This window comes from Doryrhamphus excisus, linkage group LG2 (genome assembly GCF_037039965.1).
Source record: "Doryrhamphus excisus strain RoL-2023G ecotype Guam linkage group LG2, RoL_Dexc_Guam_v1.1, whole genome shotgun sequence".
Lineage (NCBI taxonomy): Eukaryota > Metazoa > Chordata > Actinopteri > Syngnathiformes > Syngnathidae > Doryrhamphus > Doryrhamphus excisus.
Window position 1 is genome coordinate 20,354,725 of NC_136358.1, and position 13,144 is coordinate 20,367,868.

At 47.8% G+C, this 13,144-nt stretch overlaps 1 protein-coding gene and 1 long non-coding RNA gene across 4 annotated transcripts in view; one reads left to right on the forward strand and one right to left on the reverse strand.

Moving 5' to 3' along the window:
• Positions 1-13,144, forward strand: part of chrm2a (cholinergic receptor, muscarinic 2a) — a 44,282-nt gene that overhangs the window by 17,828 nt on the left and 13,310 nt on the right. The gene's annotated exons all lie outside the window — the stretch shown is intronic.
• The window catches only part of LOC144894579 (uncharacterized), a 32,169-nt gene that overhangs the window by 4,513 nt on the left and 14,512 nt on the right, over positions 1-13,144 (reverse strand). The window contains exon 3 of one of the 2 annotated variants that reach the window (XR_013625214.1): positions 3,864-3,974. This is a non-coding gene — a long non-coding RNA (uncharacterized LOC144894579). Of the gene's footprint in view, positions 1-3,485; positions 3,975-13,144 lie in introns of those variants that run through there. The other variant, XR_013625213.1, reaches the window with a different exon arrangement.

Here is a 13,144-nt window from a genome sequence, read left to right on the forward strand (position 1 = left end):
ATTTAAATAAGGAAAAGGAAATGAAGGTGACAAGCAGGAACGCTGAAATGGATATTCATCACATCTTGCCAAATTCTGGACCAAATTATCAGCATCAGGTGGAAACCTCGGTGACCGCCAGGAAGTGCTATGACAACAAAGCTTAAATTCATGTTGCCAGATTGCCGTCATGGGAATTTTGCGGGATAATGGCCGTAATTGGTAGAAAACATGCTACAAGCTAACATGCTAACATGCTAAAAGCTACAAGCGCAAAGCTGAAATTAATATGCACCATATCTTGCCAAATTGTCCTTGCGGGAATTGAGTAGGATTTTGTTGCCAAATGCAGCCTGATTAGGAGAAACCCGGAAATGAAGGCGACATACAGGAACGCTGAAATGAATATTCATCACATCTTGCCAAATTCTGGACCAATTCTGGACTCAGGAACGTTACGACAACAAAGCTGAAATTTGTGTTGCCGGATTGCTGTCATGGGAAGTTTGCGGGATAATATCCGTAATTGGTAGAAAACGGGCACATTTGGATTGGGTTTTGATCCGGAACGAATCAAGGTGACAAACGGGATGCTACAGTGATATGTATCCCAAGTTGCCAGATTACTCCCATTGAAATTCCGAACATGCACGGATTGGATCATCAGGGAATGGGAATTTTCTCAGATTTTTTTTTCAAAAAGTTTTTTCAAAAAGTCCTAATAGTTGTTGATGCCCATGAACTACGGATTTGAAGGTATGAAATAGGGTGGTACGCTTCACGTCCAGATTCTCCTCTGATTTCCTTTCAACTTTTGCAATAAAAGCAAAGATTGCATAAAGGCTAAGTAGAAGCTAATAAGATAAAACAGTGAAGCCTTTGAAGTCTGTTGGGATGCGGTTGGGATGAGGTTGGAAAACGTGCACATTTGGATTGGGTTTTGATCCGGAGCGAATCGAGGTGACAAATGGGATGCATCACAAGTTGCCCGATTATTCCCACAAGCACGGATTGGATCATCGGGCAATGGGAATTTTCTCGGATTTTTTTGTGCTATTTCAAAAAGTCCTAATAATTGTTGATGCCAACTACGGATTTGAAGGTATGAAATAGGGTGGTACGCTTCATGTCCAGATTCTCCTCTGATTTCCTTTCAACATTTGCAATAAAAGAAAAGGTTGCATAAAGGCTAAGTAGAAGCTAATATTGCTTTTTCACAAGCAAAGATAAAACAGTGAAGCCTTTGAAGTCTGTCGGGATGAGGTTAGGCAACCCCCCCCGCAGCGCTAGCATCCGTCTTTGTGTTTTGCTAATTGCTGGATGAGCAGTTGGCTTCACGGCTAATTTCCTCCGCGGCACACACACAGAACCTTTCCGATGCCGCACAACGGCGACAACAGTGGATGTTGACCGCCGCTCGCTAACGGCGTGCATGTCAAACACACACTTTCATTTTCTCTTTATCGTGACATTTTCCATCTCGAGGCTCTCTCTCCGTGCCGAGTGCATCTTGATTAGAGCTCGCCTCTGCAATTTCCTGGCAGATTATTGTGATGGATTCAGAAAAGTATCAATCAGAGCGAGTCGGCGGCTTGAAAGAGCCTTTCATTAGCGGTCAAACCGTGGCTTTCTTTTAGCCCACTCAAGGGCAACGCCAATGTCTTCCTCGAAACTTTCATCTTTGTCCATCCACGCTCGCCTCGGCGCCGTGCGGCTCGCCTCTTACTTCATTTGAGGGCGGACAAAGTTAGCGCCTTGCAGAAGGGAAAGCGTGGAGACGCTCATGTCGGCCCGATGCCTCCGAGCTGGTGTCTGACTTCCTGAATGGCGCAGCTGACAAAGAGCGCCTCGGAGCTAGCATCGTTCTGCAAATATTGGAAAGCGTTGACGAGTTATTCTGCTACTAACTCCTGTTTTTTTATAAAGTGCTGCAGCCCAGCCAAAATAACAGCCGTGTTCTTCAAATGGCCCCGGGCTGCACTTTAGACACCCCTGATGTAGTCAGTCAATACTTGACTGATTTTGTTACAACATTTTGGTCTTTTGATGACTCCACCATCTTCTCTTGAACATCCCAAAGGGACGCTTGTGGGGCATCATGTGGGGTCCAGTTGCCCTCCGGTGGCCCTACGGTTGCCCTACAGTTGCCGTACAGTTGCCCTGCGGTTGCCCTGCGGTTGCCCTGCGGTTGCCCTGCAGTTGCCCTGCGGTTGCCATCCGGTTGCCCTACGGTTGCCGTACGGTTGCCCTTCAGTTGCCTTACAGTTGCCCTACGGTTGCCCTATGGTTGCCGTACGGTTGGCCTCTGGTTGCCCTATGGTGGCCCTACGGTTGCCCTTGGGTGGCCCCACGGTTGCCCTACGATTGCCGTACGGTTGCCCTACGGTTGCCCTCGGGTGGCCCTACGGTTGCCCGCGGGTGGCCCTACGGTTGCCGTATGGTTTCCCTCTGGTTGCCCTATGGTGGCACTACGGTTGCCCTCGGGTGGCCCTACAGTTGCTCTCAGGTGGCCCTACGTTTGCCATATGGTTGCCATATGGTTGCCATATGGTCGCCCTCTGGTTGCCCTACGGTTGCCCTACGGTGGCCCTACAGTGGCCCTACTGTTGCCGTACGTTGGCCCTACGGTTGCTGTACAGTTGCCCCCAGCTTGCCCTACGGTGGCCCTCTGGTGGCCCTACGGTGGCCCTTGCCCTCTGGTTGCCCTACGGTTGCCGTACGGTGGCCCTACGGTTGCCGTACGGTGGCCCTACGTTTGCCCTCGGGTGGCCCTACGGTTGCCCTGCGGTTGCCGTACCGTAGGCCCCCAAAAACCAAAGCAAATGCAGGTATAGACGATGGCGCTAAAGGCCAAGCGAGCCCGTGATGAGGCCGCTCTCTGGCATCATTAGCGTTCATCAGCGTGATCGTCATTAATGAAAAATGCAATTTTCCGGGTGACTTGGCGCCGTGCAGGACGGCAGCGGCGCACCACAAGGAGCGTCGCAAAGTGAAGGACAACTTGACATTCCTTCATTATTTTCTGAGATTTGTGGTCATAACAGCGTCTGCACTTGAGGAAGTACTGTCCTCCCCCGTCACGTCCTCGCATTCACGCCATCGCCTTAATTTTTCTAAAATGATTTCATTGATGACCGAGTCCGTGTCTTGGTGGACTACTTTAGTCGCAGGTACGCATCACCACTTAGCCATAGCCCTTTCCACGTACCTTGGCCTAAATGAAGCCTTTCAAGCGCAGGAATGTGCCAAATGGGACATTATGTAGTATTCTACATTTTCACGCTAGAACCCTGACCTCACCTCCTGCCCTCCCCCCACTGAGCTCCCCTGGCACCAGAACCCATTTGCATCAACAACACACAATCAAAACACACCAAATTTCCTCGTATGACGTCTACTATATTGGCTAACAGGAGTGTCAAGGTGATTGTAGGGGTGTTATTTAATGTTTGGAGGGCTCTAATCATGTTAAAAGGTGTATTTAGAGGCCATAAGCAGGTTGGCAGGACTTCTAACTAGCAAAATGAAGACTCGAAATCACGAAATCACGGTTGGGTTTGGACCCAACCAACTGTGATAAACGAGGGATTGGAGTATTCGTCCACCTGTCGCGGGGCAGACTAATTTGTTACAAGCATTACTGCTTATTTAGTTTTATTTAGTTGTATTATTTATTTAGTTTTTTATGAGATTTTTGTTTATTTTTTGTTGTTTATTTTGTTTTTTGTTTTACTATTGTGTTTATTTACAATTGCATTCTTGTATTTGGAATATCTTTAATTAAATTCATAAATGTAATTTCATATTTAATTCCTAAACATTTTTAGGTGAATTGCTATTATAAATCATATTCCTGATTAAAGTCAGCATGATCGCGTTTTTACCGTGACATTCTTCTTCCTCTTGTTCCACGTTTGTGCTCGACTGGCAAAGGTTTTCCCGTTCATTGCCGAGGGAGGCTGGTGGGCTCCTTTGGTCCCCACTTGGTCGTGCAGCTGAAAAAAAAGCAAACATGGGTCACACCTCCATCTTCCTTGGACAAACCTTTCAAGATGGCCGCATGTCCCGTTTGTGACGAGGTTGGCCCTGTGAGACTTCCCATTGCACGCATCCATATTTTTCCGAAGAATGGCTGTCCTTCATCGACATGGTGTGTGTGTGTGTGTGTCTGAGGACACGGCTTCTGCCCATGGTGGTCAGATTGGGTCCGGACACCAAAGGGCACACGTCTGGGTCTTTGAATGTGAGGTGTCAGCGTTTTGATGAATGCCGGACATGATCGGGCGAAGGGACCCGGGGGGGCGGGGGGGTGATAAGCCGAGAGGAACATCTGATGGATGGCCTCCGTCCCGCGAAGATAAGGCTCATTTCTTTTTGACATTAAAGGCCTCCTGTGGATCACGGGGGATCTTAGTACAATAGTTTGGTGAGATGGTGGGGACCCACCAGGGTCTGTGCTCGGCCCCCACCACTTTTTTGTATAAAGCACTGACCCCAATTAGAAAAACCATTATTATTATTGAACATTACGATAGAGAAAAAAATGATAGCAATGTATTTACCCGATGTCCGTGAATGCACCTCACTTCCTTATTTGCTTGCCACTGTCAGATATTATCATTACACTTGGGCAAGGCTTGGTGTAGCTCCTGTAAAGATTTGAGTACCAATTGTCTTTTTTGGGGGTGGCACGACGGTCGAGTGGTTAGCGCGCAGACGTCACAGCTAGGAGACCAGGGTTCAATTCCACCCTCGGCCATCTCTGTGTGGAGTTTGCATGTTCTCACAGTGCATGCGTGGGTTTTTTTCCGGGTACTCCGGTTTCCTCCCACATTCCAAAAACATGCTAGGTTAATTAGCGACTGCAAATTGTCCATAGGTATGAATGTGAGTGTGAATGGTTGTTTGTCTATATGTGCCCTGGGATTGGCTGGCTCGCCCGAAGAATGGTTGTTTGTCTATATGTTCCCCGTGATTGGCTGGCCACCAGTCGAGGGTGTACCCCGCCTCTCGCCCCAAGACAGCTGGGATAGGCTCCAGCACCCCCGCCACCCTCGTTAGGAAAAAGTGGTAGAAAATGAATGAATGTCTTTTTTGCTGAAGTTGCGAGTACGCCGTCATGTCGGCTTTTTCCTCATTCTGGTTTTCCGTCTCTCTCATCCCGTCCGCAACGCCGTCCATTTTCATCACGCGTCACAGATGTTGACATTTCATTTACTCCACTCCACCGGGAATTACCTCAAATCAATTGTCAGCAGCTGGGAGATATGTTAAATCTCCCTAACAGGCGCACCCGAGGGGCAAAGGCAAGAGAGCGTTACGTCGTCTTGAGATAAATCCGAAGTGACTGGAATATGTAGAGTGGAAGCTCGCTCGGCATTTCTCTTAATGAAAACCCGGAAGAATGTGTCCTAAATGTCTGTTCCAAAGTATTCCAAAGTATTTTTACCCCACCTATAGGGGGCGCCACACGTCCTGTGTACTATGTAGCATTAGCTGCGGGGCTTTGAGTACTGCAGAGGCTGAAATGTCACAGCACCTTGGTGTCGCCCACGGCTGCTGTCAGCTCGTCTAATTCCTCTCCGCTAAGATAAGAAGCGTAAATCCATGAACGGAAAATGAACGGAGCCGAGGTACTTGATTTCCGAGGAATAACTCGCTTGTTTTGAGAGAAGATGAATCCCTCAAATCAAGGCCCAAATGTCAGGGCACGGCAGTAAACGAGCTGCGGTGGGTTTTCCCAACGGGAAAATGAAGAGATATTTCACGTCGGAATACTTGATGGCAAGCTGTGGCGCCTCAAAGTGGAATCTGGTCATTACATGCGAGGCCGCGGCGTGTGATGGATCCGGGCCATCCGGGTCACGGCGACACAGGCGAGGTCCAATCAATGGCAGCCCCGGCGTGTGCCCTTGATTCCTTGATTCAGCCCTCGCCGGAGAAGGCCGTTAAGATACAGATGGGATGGCACTTAACACGCCCACGTCGGTGGGAAGTGGGCTCCCGCTGCGATATCCTGGTCCCTGGCGGGGACGAATGCAAACAAATCAATACATGGAACATTTGCTATAAAGGCTCTGTGCACATTTGATTTGCACAGCGGACTTTCTCCAGCTGTTTATCCAATCCCGCCAATCACATTCCAGGGTGGACGCGTCCCCGTCCAGCTGGACTAACAAACACGGTGGGCCAGCGTGAAGAGACGTTGCGTAACAAGCCAACATTCCGGCCAGATGGAATTAGCAACTTGACACCAAAAACAACAATATTTGCTTCCCAAACAGCGTCCGGATCATCCGACGCTCCTGCTTCCACATCGCCGATCATGACATGACGGGCGGGCTGGAATGTGCGTATTGATGAAGCCGCCTGTTTCCCTCCCGCGCAGGCCGACGCTGCTAAAAAAAAAAACGGTTATGCAAGAGGAGCGAAGAATGAGAACTCCTACGAGTGGAGCCTGAATCAGATCAAGAGGCTCACCTGAGAGAAGGAGTGCCCCCCCCCTCCCCTTGCTAACGATGCTAATGATGCTAATGCTGCTCTCAGAGATCCTTCATTACGCTGATTAAGGCCGCAACCTCAAATGGCATCTGATTAAAAGTAGCACAGCCGGCGGGGGGGGGGGGGTTGGGGAGAGGACTGTTGGTGTAGCGTCAACCTGGTGGGCATCCATCTATCCATCTATCCATCTATCCTCCATCCATCCATCCATCCATCTATCCTCTATCCATCCATCCATCTATCCATCTATCCATCTATCCATCTATCCATCTATCCTCTATCCTCTATCCATCCATCCATCCATCCATCTATCCATCTATCCTCTATCCTCTATCCATCCATCCATCTATCCTCTATCCTCTATCATCCATCTATCCATCTATCCTCTATCCATCCATCCATCCATCCATCTATCCATCTATCCTCTATCCATCCATCCATCCATCTATCCTCTATCCATCCATCCATCCATCTATCCTCTATCCATCCATCCATCTTTCCATCTTTCCATCTTTCCATCTATCCATCTATCCTCTATCCATCCATCCATCCATCCATCCATCTATCCTCCATCCGTCCATCCATCCTCCATCCATTTATCATCCCTCCATCCATCCTCTATCCATCCATCCATTTATCATCCATCCATCCATCTATCCATTTATCATCCGTCCATCCATCCTCCATCCATCCATTCATCCATTTATCATCCCTCCATTCATCCATTCATTCATCCACCTTCCATCCATCCGTCCATCCATCCGTCTATCACTCCTCCATCCATCCATCCATCCACTCCTTCATCCATCCATTCACCCATTTATCATCCATCCATTCATTCGTCAGTCCTCCATCCATCCATCCATCCTTCATCCATTCATCCATTCACCTATTTATAATCCATCCATCCTTCATCCATTCATTCATCAGTCCTCCATCCATCTATCCATCCACTCCTCCATCCATCCATTCACCCATTTATCATCCATTCATTCATCAGTCCTCCATCCATCCATCCTTCATCTATCCATCCATTCACCTATTTATCATCCATCCATCCATCCATCCTCCATCCATTCATCAGTCCTCCATCCATCCATCCATCCTTCATCCATCCATCCTTCATCTATCCATCCATTCACCTATTTATCATCCATCCATCCATCCATCCTCCATCCATTCATCAGTCCTCCATCCATCCATCCATCCATCCATCCATCTAGAAGAGGTTTATGTGGGTTCTTCTAGAATGTTAATGCCAGGGATAGAGCCAACTTCCTGCAGCAAGCCCTGGCCCCACGTCCCCCCTAGTGGGTGACATATGCCGGCCCCCCCCTCCCGTGGTGATGGTGCTAGGTAGAGTATGTTGCGGTACGTTGCGGCCTAAATACGCCACAGACACAAAAAAGTTATGAAGAATCTTTGTGGCCTAATTCCTTCCTGGTATTCATCATACTCCATAAGACTGGTCTAAGCCTGGTCTAAGCCTGGTCTAAGACTGGTCTAAGACTGGTCTAAGAGTCTAAGTAGTCCCAATAATACCAGGAACATTCATGACCAGGAACTGTCCAGCGTTCACAAAGCCAGCTAAGGGGGATCTCACGTGGATAGAAATCATAATAACACATTGAGCTGATGAGTGGTTAGCATTAGCATTAGCATTAGCTCCACAAATGATCCACCTTCTTTAGCACAACGTTACCTGATGGCCACAACGTCTGGGACTCACCTGCCAATCACATTTCACGTGATATTAGCATGACGCTTATGCTAACCGTGTTGATGCCACCCATAGGGGGGCGGCGCCAACGCCTTTCACGCACCCCTGACTGCGTTGTATGGTTGCAGCCATCCCATGCATGGTGCTTTTGTGTTTCCATGGCAACACTCAATAAATTGGCTGGCTTCCCAAAGACAGAAAACAAACATCCGATCCTTCAGGCCGGAAGCCGCGGCGACGCCTGTCGCTGTCGCCGCCAGACATACAGTATGTGCCACGCTGAGTGTGTGTGTGTGTGCGTGTGGACTGCACCTCATTTAGCTGTGCTCCACAGGGGAGATAGAAATCAGAGGGAGGCTGTGAGAGGAGAATAAACAAACCATGAGTACTTATTATATTGTATATACTTCAATGTATACGTCCTTCATGATTGCCTTGATATGTAACACCTGCAGTGTGTTAGCAGAACGTTATTTTGGAACGTTGCCCACCATCCGCAGCCCTAACGTGAGACACGTCTTTCTCGTATAAAGATAGAAAAAGAGCCAATGAATGCACGTCCTGGGACACGCCCCTATTGGCCCTACAAAGGTGGCTAGTCAAAGATCTCCAAAAAGCTCCACTAAGGTTTTCTATCCATGCTGTTAGCATGTAGCTAGCATAGATGCTAACATGTCACACTTGGAGTATTTTGGTGTAACGTTGCATTGATGTCACGTAGCAACATAGCAAGGAAGGCTACACCTAGCCTACAAAAGTAAAAGCTCCGGCATAGCGTTAGCTTTGGCTAGCAGCCTGAAGCATGGGGCGCCAGTGTGTGCTAAAGCTGGTTCGCTAGCCTGCTAGTCACTAGTCTGCTAGGCCTGCTAGTCATTAGCGTGCTAGTAGCTAGCCTGTTAGTAGCTAGCCTGCTGGTCGCTAGTCTGCTAGTAGCTATTCTGCTGGTCACTAGCCTGCTGGTTTCTAGCCTGCTGGTTGCTAGCCTGCTAGTTGCTAGCCTGCTAGTTGCTAGTCTGCCAGTCGCTAGTCTGCTAGTCGCTAGCCTGCTGGTCACTAGCCTGGCGGTCACTAGCCTGCTAGTCGCTAGCCTGCTGGTCGCTAGACTGCTAGTTGCTAGTCTGCTAGTAGCTAGCTTGCTAGTAGCTATTCTGCTGGCCACTAGCCTGCTGGTTTCTAGCCTGCTGGTTGCTAGCCTGCTAGTCGCTAGTCTGCTAGTCGCTAGCCTGCTGGTCACTAGCCTGCTGGTCACTAGCCTGGCGGTCACTAGCCTGCTAGTCGCTAGCCTGCTAGTCGCTAGCCTGCTGGTCGCTAGCTTGCTGGTCGCTAGCCTGCTAGTCACTAACCTGCTAGTCGCTAGTCTGCTAGTAGCTAGCCTGCTTATCGCTAGCCTGCTGGTCGCTAGCCTGCTAGTCGCTAGTCTGCTGGTCGCTAGTCTGCTGGTCACTAGCCTGCTAGTCGCTAGTCTGCTGGTCGCTAGCCTGCTAGTCGCTAGTCTGCTAGTCGCTAGCCTGCTAGTTGCTAACCTGCTAGTCGCTAGTCTGCTAGTAGCTAGCCTGCTGGTCGCTAGCCTGCTGGTCGCTAGCCTGCTGGTCGCTACTCTGCTGGTCACTAGCCTGCTAGTCTGCTGGTTGCTAGTCTGCTGGTCGCTAGCCTGCTAGTCGCTAACCTGCTAATCGCTAGTCTGCTAGTCGCTACTCTGCTGGTCACTAGCCTGCTAGTGGCTAGCCTGCTAGTTGCTAGCCTGCTGGTCGCTAGCCTGCTGGTCGCTAGCCTGCTAGTAGCTAGCCTGCTAGTAGCTAGCGGCTTCTTAATTGGTTTGTTGACAGTACCTCCTGCAGTGGCTATTGTTTCATCCATGTTGTTTGTCAGTACTGACACCTAGTGACCAGTGTAAAGTACTACATAGCATCTCCCTTCCGAATGCCTTCCATTTGTGTATTACTTCACTTCGTACTTCACCAAAAGAGCCTGAGTCTTGGAGTTTGGACTTCAAAGGCCAAATTGGCGAAGGATTACTGCATAAGAAAAAAACATGTGAGTCATGATTGAGAGCGTGCAGAGGATGCAGTGGGCGGAGTCACACGGCCAAGAATAAAAGGCGGGCGAAGCCGATGCGGTAGCGCACGGTGAGATTTAACATGAATGGATGGAAAATCGACATCGAAACCCTGAAGGTTAGCGTCTAAAAATGGAGAGCACCGAAACACCCTCGCCACGCAGGACGCGGTGAGCGGTTGGTGTCAGCCGTAACTTCCTGTGCTGCCTTTGTTTACCCAACACGTCGCAATCAAGATAAGGACGCGGTCTTTGCCGCTGTGTACGCGGCGTTGGCTTCACTTCAATCACAGGAAATCTGCATGCGTTTTTTTTTTTTCCCGTGCCTCCAAAGCAAGGCAGCCATGTTTGTATCCTCGCGCTAATCCAGGCAGCTGCGATTCCCGGCCGGCTGCGCTCCCCCGCACGTGGCGGCGGCGGCAGCCGGACGTCAAGGCGTCGGCGAGCAGATTAGCGTGATCAAAGAGCAGCTTAGCGCCGCGCTTGACTTTGGCGAGGCGACGACTTGACCTGCGGCTGGCGCCAAAAGTCACACTGCGAGGTGGCGGCTTCGCTCCCACTCCAGGCGGGGGTTGCCGTGATTGCGTATTACCCAAAATCCACCCAGGGATTTTGGCGAGGCGACTCCAAAGATCCCTGCAGAGGTTGAACGTCACTCGCTGGCGGAAGGAAGTACAACCTGCTGCATTCAAGTACGCTGGGAAATCCCAAACAATACAATCTGCACTCAAGGCACAGAAAAAGGAGCGCTTGATTTGCTCACCCGCACAGTAATGGAGTGTGGCTTGAAATGATCACTTATCTGAGCTATTTTTAGCATTATTAGCACGCGCCACAACACCCTGATATAAATAAGAATTTGGATGACCCGTTCCCGCCAGACAACAAGAACGCCGTTGCTTACGCTGACGGTTTCATCATTAGGATGATTAGTGGCCTGATTTCATCATTAGTGGGATTAAATCAGGCCGCTAATCTCACTAAACTCCTCACAGAGCGGAGAATCTAACCCTATCCCATGCTAACCACTCATCCACCGCGCGGCGCTAATGTAATCAATTTTGCGTAAAACGATGGCACGGAGCGCTGGCGGGCACCAACGTGCTGAACGCGATGGACATTCGTGGAGAAGATGATGATAATAATATAATAATATAATAATAACAATAATAATATAATAATAATAGTAGTAGTAATAATAATAATAATAATAATAATAATTAAAATAATAATAATAGTAATAATAATAAAAATAATAATAACAATAATACAACAATAATAATAATAATACAATATAATAATAACAGTAAGATAGTAATAATAATAATAATAATACAATAATAGTAAAATTAATACAATAATAATAACAATAGTAATAATAAATAAATAATAATAACAATAATAATAAAATTAATACAATAATAATAATAACAATAGTAATAATAAATAAATAAATAATAATAACAATAATAACAATAATTCAATCATAGTAATAATATAATACCAACACTAACAATAACAATAATACATAATAATAAATAATAATAAAAAATAACACAATAACAAATAATAATAAATAATAATAAATAATAATATATAATAATAAATAATAATAAATAATAACAACACATTTTATTTGTGTAGCGCTTTTCAGAGTACTCAAAGATGCTTTACAGTAGAGAAAAAAAGAAATAAAAATTTTGTTGCATGAAAAAAAATGCATTAAAATTCAATATCCAAACATTCATTCAGAGCTAAGACAAGGCTAAAAGCGGGGCTGGGCGGGGCAGGGCAGGGCGCAGCCGTCAGCATATAAAAAGTTTGACATCAAAACCAGATTTAAACGGGTGGGTTTTGAGTTGTTTTTTGAAGGTGGGAAGGTCGGAGCAAACACAGAGCAAATGGGGCAAAGAGTTCCAGAGGGTGGGGGGCAACGATGGAGAAGGTTCTATCCCCCCAGGTTCGGGAATCCTAGAAATTGGGTCAAATGTTGGCCTTTTCACCGGACTTCACCCTCAGGACAAACTTCCTGGATGAAGCAAACCCACAGTGACGGCCATCTTCCTTTGGCGTCTTTCCTGCCCCTTGGAAAAATAATCACCAGGAATAAAAAGGCAGCCATCAGTTGTGCTAATGAAAGCCCGGATGGAAGGATATGATTGGCTGCGGGCATTTGTTGACGCCATGTCAAGACAGGCGTGCTGTTGTTCCCCGGGCTAACGCTAATTAGTCGCGCAGAACGAGGCGGAGAGTGCTTGTGGACGGCGTCGGTCCGGCGGTATTCCCGCATTGAAAAATAAAGCTGTCAACGGGAACACAAGGGAGCCGGAGCGATGCGGAGGACAGATGAATACGTCGTAATTACACAGCTGCGGTTTTTTTGTGCAGGTTTCATAATTCAAAGGACGCTTTTGTTTGGCTGCGGAACGCCGTTTTCCATTTATTTGGAGGATTTGGCTTTATTGAGAACAGAAGAGAGCAGCTACCGTCTGAAGGGAAAGACAGCTAAATGGCATCAAACGCATCCACGTGGTCCTTCTTTTCCAAACATCCGTAAGAGGAGACCAATTACCAACAAATCACATTCCGTAGCCGGATGACCTCTTACCGATGCCACAAATCCTCCCAGAAACGCCAGAAATGCGATGAGGCCGACGTTATCGGAGCTCAGTGCTCCCTGCGGTCGGACCCGAGACTCAATGCGGTTATTTGGAAGTCTGATAATTAGCATTTCGGTTTTGTCCCCAGGAGGATCACGGAAATGCTCTTCATCGAAACGGTTTTGCCGGATCTCATTCCTCAGTAGCCACGTTTACATGGACCCAAATATTCCAATTCCATCGGAAAGAATGTAATCTTTGTATACACCTCATTCCGAGAGAAAAGTGC